Source organism: Lissotriton helveticus, chromosome 1_2 (genome assembly GCF_964261635.1).
Source record: "Lissotriton helveticus chromosome 1_2, aLisHel1.1, whole genome shotgun sequence".
Lineage (NCBI taxonomy): Eukaryota > Metazoa > Chordata > Amphibia > Caudata > Salamandridae > Lissotriton > Lissotriton helveticus.
This window is the reverse complement of record NC_136058.1, coordinates 344391770-344399503: the sequence shown is the minus strand read 5'-3', so window position 1 is coordinate 344399503 and position 7734 is coordinate 344391770.

Genomic DNA, 7734 nt, shown 5'->3' with positions numbered 1-7734 from the left:
CAACTTTCACCGGAGAGCTGAATTTAGATAGACCTTTTGGCAAATTATGAGGTGATTTAATTTTGATCCAATCACCCACTTTTATTTTAGAAACAAAAATCTTAACCTTTTTAAGCTGATTATTGCTCACAACCTCTCCATTTGTTACCTCTCTTACACAATCCGATTCGGACTTAACAATAGATTCACCCATCTTCACATTAGGAGTAGATCCCCATTTTTTTCATCCAAGCTGGACATAAATGGAAAGACGCTTCCCTCCCTCTCAATAATTTGAAAGGGCTTGAACCAGTAATATTGCTTGGTGTAGTGCGTTGGGCCCACAACATGCTTTAAACCGCTTCTTTGATGTCAATTTTAGATGAAACTGCCCACTGAATACATTCTACCAAAATACGGTTCGTCCTCTCAATAAAACTATTTGCCTGTGGGTGATATAGCGCCACCCTTCTATGATTAATTCCCGATTGCGTTAAAAAACTCACCATTTCTCTAGAAGTAAATTGAACTCCATTATCTGACACAATCTCCTTTGGGAAACCTTCCCTTGCAAACAAACTTTGAAAAAATTTGATAACTTCCATTGAGTTAGGGTCACGCATGAAGTGCACTTCCCACCATTTACTGAAATAATCAGCCACCACCAAAGCAAATTTAAATTTATTGGGTAGAATATTGAATGGTTCAACAAAATCCACCGCCAATTTTAACCAAGGACCATCTGGCCTAGGAACCTCTTCTGTAGGGGGAGACACAATTTTCACAACTTTATCACTGGCATTACACGTTAAGCAATCTTCAACAACAGAATTTATTTGCCGATCTATAGATGGCTACCAATAGAAATTCCTAATCCTCTTCTTAGTGTTAGTCTGCCCAAAAGCCCCTCATGACCAAATTTGATTATGCAATTTCTCAACGTCTCTGGTGGAACAAACGTATCACCTCTCATAACCATACCACCTTCCTCCACAGTAAGTTCATCGGCAATCTTTGAAAATGGCTGTAAGTCTTTTCCTAAATGTTTCTCTTTGGGCCAACCCTCGACTATATCGTTTTTAACTTCTTTAAGAGTAGAGTCTATTTCCATGGCAGAGAACCATTCATGTTCTGTAAAACATCCCACTGAACAAGCATCAATAGCTGCAATAAGACAGTCCTCATCGATGTCTTTGTTTAACTCATGAGCAGAAATAGGAATGGGAAATCTAGATAAAAAATCTGCCCGTGTGTTCTTTCCACCTGATATATGCGCCACCTTAAAACTATATTGTAGTAATTTAGCACTGAGCCTTGCAATACGTGGTGTGTGTTGCTTTATCATTTTCCCTTGAAGAATGGGAATCAGAGGCTTATGATCAGTCAATAGGTCAAAACTTCTCCCTCACAAAAAACACTTAAATCTTTCAATTGCCCAACTACATGCAAACAATTCACGCTCTATAACAGAGTAGTTTTTTTCACTTGGACGTAAGGCCCTTGATGCAAAACCCACCGTTTGTTCCTTCCCCATTTTAAACTGAGTAATCATTCCTCCCAATCCATGCATACTTGCATCAACTGAAACCGTACATTTGAGATCAGGATCAAAAGGTGTAAGCATTTTACATGATCCCAAATCTTTAAACCAATAAACTCTTTTTCAGAAATGTCATTCCATCTGAAAATTGCTCTTTTCTTGAGTTATTGTCTCATATTTACAGTCTTCATTGAAATATTCTGAATAAATTTTGAATAGAATTCACACATTCCTAAAAATGATGAAACCATATCTTTGGTAGTAGGACTAGGAGCATCAACAGTTGCTTGAACCAAGCCTTCCCTAGGTATAATACCCTCACCTGAAATCTGATCCCTTCAGATATTCAATAGACTGTACCCCAAAAGTACATTTTTGTTTATTCGCCACAATACCATTCTGCTCTAGTCTCGTCAAGACAGCTGACAAATTACAATTATGTATTTCTTCATTCACACCTGCTACTAAGATGTCATTTTTGTAAACCACTGTATTATCAACACCCTCCAAAACCTTTTCCATTACCCGTTGAAAAACGGACGCCGCCGAAGCTAAGCCAAACGGCATCCGTCTAAATTGAAATGTGCCAATCGGTAAAACAAAAGCAGTAACATGTTTTCATGACGGATCTAAGTGAGTTTGGTGATATGCTGAGGCTAAGTCGATTTTAGAGAAAAACTTTGCCCCAGAAAACTTTGATAATATGTCATCAATCCTTGGAAGAGGATGTGAATCCATCCAAATGTCATCATTAACGCTGCGAAGGTCAATGCAAACCCTAAGACTTCCATTCTGTTTGCGTCTTACCACCAAGGGAGACAACCAAAGAGAAGATTCAATTGGTTCAATTACTCCTGATACACACGTTTTCCTAAGATCCAACGCTAAATCTTCCCTCACACTAAATGGAACATTACGCAATTTATGCTTAACAGGGACAGCACTCTCCTTTACCTTAATTAAATGTTTAAAACCTGAACACATCCTAGTTGGTTTCCAAAAACCTTAGGAAATTTCGTAAACCATGATGCAGATGAATCCTCAATCATTAAATCCTCCACTATGGAAACCTGCTCTTTAGTACCCGGTCTTAATGTCATTCCAAACAACCCTTGGTGATACCACCCTAATATATTGAGGCCTTTCCTCGCTACATACACTTTACCTAGAATAGGTTTATTTTTAAAAACCAAAGAGGTTTCAAACACACCAGATAACTCAATTCTTCTACCCTCATATGATACTGGACTTCTATCTGGTGGACTGAGTGGATTATTTTCTTAATTTTTCTCAAACAACTCGTCTGTTATCATTGTAATGCGTGCCGCTGAATCAGCTAACAAATCAAGTGGTTTATTGTCTACCAAAATTTCCACTATAGGATCAACACAGTCTTCTGTTTCATCTTTCACTACCACCACTAAATCTGATAATGAACTTACAATTTCTGGCTCACTCTCCCTTTGTTCATCACAAACCACACCTACGTTACTCTTGTAATTACACACCCGTGCAAAATGCCCTTGTTTACCACACTTGTGACAGGTGGCGTTTTTCGCTGGACAAACATTTGCAAAATGAGCTGCGAACCCACACTTTTTGCACACATTTTTAGACCCCAAATTCCTTTTGTCAGATTTATAGGGTACAACTTTAGGACCCTTAACTTCAGTTTGTGACTTCATTTGAGTTTGAGATTTCACATTTTTTTCCAAATTTTTTCTCACAATATTCACCACATTTTTCTCTGGTTTCAAATCTCTCTTCGGTTTTTGCGAAAGCTCAATGCTTTTAACTATAGATATTGTTTCATCCAATGATGGATTTTTAAGAGTGAGCAATTTCTCCTGCAGTTTTCCACTATTAGTATGAACCACAATCTGATCACGAATTAGTTGTGAAGTGAACTGTTCAAATTCACACTCATATGCAAGTATGCGTAATGCGGCCACATAAGCAATCATGCTCTCATCTTTTTCCTGTTCTCTTGCAAAGAATTTATGTCTCGCTACCACCAAACTTTTTTCAACATCAAATTGTTTTTGTAGACTCAAAACAACTTTTTGGAACTCATCTAATTCATCTTCTCCCTCCCCCGCTACAATGGGAGGGAGGTGTTCAAGAACAGCTTCTCCCTCAAATCCTAAATTATGTTCCAAAAGAAACTTTTTTCTTTGTGCACTAAATCTACTACCTCCAATTGCACCCAAATATTTTTCAAATGCTCGAAACCATACTTTCTAAGCCACAGGTGGATCCCCTGGGAGCTGTAAAAAGAGAGGAGGCGCCTGTACATTCTGCATGTTATCAATAATAGAGATAAATTAGCTAATCCACAGAAAAAATATGATACATGTTGAAATCAAAAACCCTTCTGAACTTTATCCACAATTGAATTAAAATTGTGGTGATGTAAATGTTCTCTGCAATTCTAGTATACATGTTTAAATTAATAACATATGTGAAAAATCACTCAAATTGTATTAACTGATGACTGCCGCAATTCTAAGATAAATAACAGTAGAATAAAAATACTCCTTGGCTCACACTAGAACATTGTAGTCTTATTTAGATTTTCCCTAAATACTCTGCAAACACCGGATATTAGTGTCAACTGGAACGAACATAAACTTTTACATTTATAATCCTCTTGCTTGTAACAGTGATTGTTTTTGTCTCTAGTACCGTATGCGACTCCACCGGTGAAGAAAATAATATGACTTCACTTCATTATAGCGGAAAAGTTCCGGAAATGCGACGCTGTGAGTCACAAACAGACTTCAACACGGGCTCAAAACACCGCGCAGACACTGACTTCCTGGTAAAGATAAAAGCCGGACAAAAATGCACAAACTGCTTCTTACGCTCAATGCGTTCCATACTTCTTGCGCATGAGCACGTATACGCAGATCAGCTGTGACAACTCTGCCAATCACCAAGTGCTTTGGAGATTCTTCATCAGTTGAGCCTCATCTGTCGAGAGGAGAACACCGCTCCGGACCCTGTCACCGTGAATATCGACTCAATTGTAAGTTATTCATTAAGATGTAAATAACTCACCAAGGAAATTTTAAACAGTTATACGTGTCACTGCAAACCTTCATAAAGCAGTCATTGAACAGCTGGAAACCTCGAATTTCGAATCGCCGTGTTTCCAAGCAAACTTCCATACGATACACACCAGATGACAAATTTCACTTCCTTGTCTTGTTCCTGGTTAAACGCTGCTTCAATTAACCACTTCTTTACCGATTCCAAGATGATTTATCACTGAGATCCACGATCCCATCAGCAATAAATATTTTGAAAGTTCACAGGATACTTTCCAGTGGTAGTTGAAACTGCAACAACACGTGGGTATCTGGTACTAATGGTCAGTCCTCGTCGCCAATTTGAAGTAACTCCAAGTACACTCAAAGAGGTAGGTCAGATGTAGTTTAATGACCATTAGTCCCAACAGCTCCCAGGAAATTGCCAAACCAGAATACACAGTGAATGTCCCAACATAAACATTCTGTAACCATAGGAGAGGAATGACAATATGGGAGCATGCACAATAATAGACATGAAAGATAGATTACTACAATACTGTTATAGTCTCAGGTTCTAGGAGTGTTGCGAAAGGCTTTGAAAGTGATGGGGTTGCTGGTGGAGGAGTTTAATACACATTTATTTAGAATAGGCATAGCAACAGAAGCAAAGATGCATGGTTGGCCAGGGCATGACATTCAGAATGTGGGGAGGAGGAAGTCTGAGTGCTACAAAAGTTACATGAGATGTGGTTTGACATTGTAGAGAAAGTTTATCAATGCTTCCTTTTTTTGTTTGCTTTAGGTTGCATGGCATGGCCTGGGCGAGTGCACATTGAGGATTGGATTAACAGGGCGAGGAGCAAACATAACCGAGGCTTTGAAGATGTATGCACATGATTTTGAGAGAGGGTAGCCCTTTATTGGCTTCCCTAGTTAGGTGATCGCCAAAAAGTACAACAAGCACAATGGGCAACACTTATATCACAAACTGCCTTTAAAGGGGGGTGTGCTTGATTTCTGTAAATAAGCATTGACGTATTCGTCCAGAGGGGATGGCACACTGCTCCCCCGTTCCTCTGTTGTCCCTGAGACTTACCTCATGCAGCCAGTTCTGAAGCATGAAGGATACATACATATGACATTTCTCTGGCATAACTGGGATGACTGTGACTATACTGTGGGATGACTGGCTTTCTAAGTCACCAGCAATCCTGACTGGGCCTGCAAAATTGCCCTGCAACTAATGCAAATCATCTGGTGACCTTAAGACAGTGGTTCTAAACCTGTGATTCAAAGACCCAAAGGCGTTCCACAAGCCATACTCAGCGATTCCGTGGCTGTTTTACAAAATAAAATACTATTAAAAATAATATTTACAAATACAAAATTATATACAAATAAAGAAGCAATATTTAAAATTTGGAAACGTTTTCGATATTTGATACTGAATTAAACAACATATTCAAATATTTAAGCCTTTCTAATGTGTATATTTGTTTTTGTATTTTTCTGTATTATTTTGAGGTTCAAAACATGGAAACTGCTTAGCCCAGGGGCTTGGAATTGTAGTAATTATTCAGTGAGGGTCCCCTGATTCCAGTAATGATTTAGTAGGGGTCCACAAAAGTCAAAAGTTTAAGAGCCACTTCCTTCTCTAAATGTGATGTTCTAGGTTTAGGCAGAAGCATCATTTCTGAGTTGTGGCCTGTTAGACTATAAAGCGGTATTTGCCCTGAACATTTTATACCGACCTATTAAATAGGCTTTACCTGTAGCTTGGGCATGCCAATCTCCACACTCTTTTAGTCTCTGTATTTCAGCCGACCTCTGGCTCTAATTTCTCACAGGAATTGTGTCCAGGTAGTTATACTATCCCCAGAAGTGGCTGCGTAGATTTTCAGTACCTAACTCCACCATCACAAGAGCCTTTAGCCCTATAATCTTCATCCTCCCAGGGTGCCATCTCCTTCATGAAGGATCTCAACTGTGCCCCAAGGTCATATCAAACTTGTCAAGGGAAGTTATAACAAGTGATGAAACTGAAAAGCATAAAGACTAGCTGCTAATAGATATCAAACAACTGGAATGATCAAAATTAAATATTCTGGGGTATATTTACCTCTGTTTTGCTGCAGTGGGGCGTCAAAATAAGTACTGCCGTGGTACGACAGATTCCAACTGTATGTCTCCATCGTATTTACAATATGAATACCATGGCATTAGGAAGCAGCCAGCATCGTAAAAACTGATGCTGTTGTGTGTGCCGTGTCTTTAGGAAATTCAACGCTAATGCTGCAAAAGTGACGTTTGGCCAATTAGCATCTATAAAATAGATTCTAGCCGTCCTAGCATCACTTTTGTACGCCGAGCTGTAAAAAAAGAAAAAAAGTTAAAAACGCTGCTACGTGGAAAAAATGGCACACTTCCCTGCAAACAGCAATGGAACAACCAGCAGTGAGCACAGCCCAGGACAATAACCCCAGCAACCCCATACCCATCCATTATGACCACCTTCCTGAACATAAACAATCAACCCTGCAGGGCACCATGGTGTAAGTGTGCCAGCATTGGTGCACAGCTGATCTTCTTGGACCGGCACTGGGGGGAGAATAGGGGTGCCTCGTATTCCTGTAAATATGGCGCACCCCTTCCTGCACATAAAAAAACATTAATGGAGTTTTGCAGAATGCAGCATACATAGAAAGAGCAAAAAAGCGAGTAGAAATAAAAGTATTTCTTCTCGTTGGCCCACTCTAGAGCCTCCTTTTGAAAGGCATTAGTTTTTGGAACAGCCTGAAATTAAAACATTTTTGTAAATCGGGGGCAGTGCTAAAAAGCAGTGGGTGTTGCGTGGGAACACCTACAGCAACACACATTGCACGCCCCTTTTGCCCAGAAAACGGAGTCAGAGTATGATATGTATAAGTTGGCGCCACCTTATAAACATGGAGCAGGGCATTGTGTGAACGGAGCATCATAAGAAGTGATGCTCTGGTGCTGCAATGCCCTTGTAAATATGCCCCCATGCGAGTAAAAACAAATTATTGAGTGTGGCCCTGCTGGGATCCTGCTAGTGCAGTGCATAGTAAGTGCTTGCTGTGCATGTTGAACTGCTACTCTGTCTGAATGGGGAGACATTGCATTGCAAGGAGGCGAGAAGGGACATGTGTTCTGCAAGGTAGC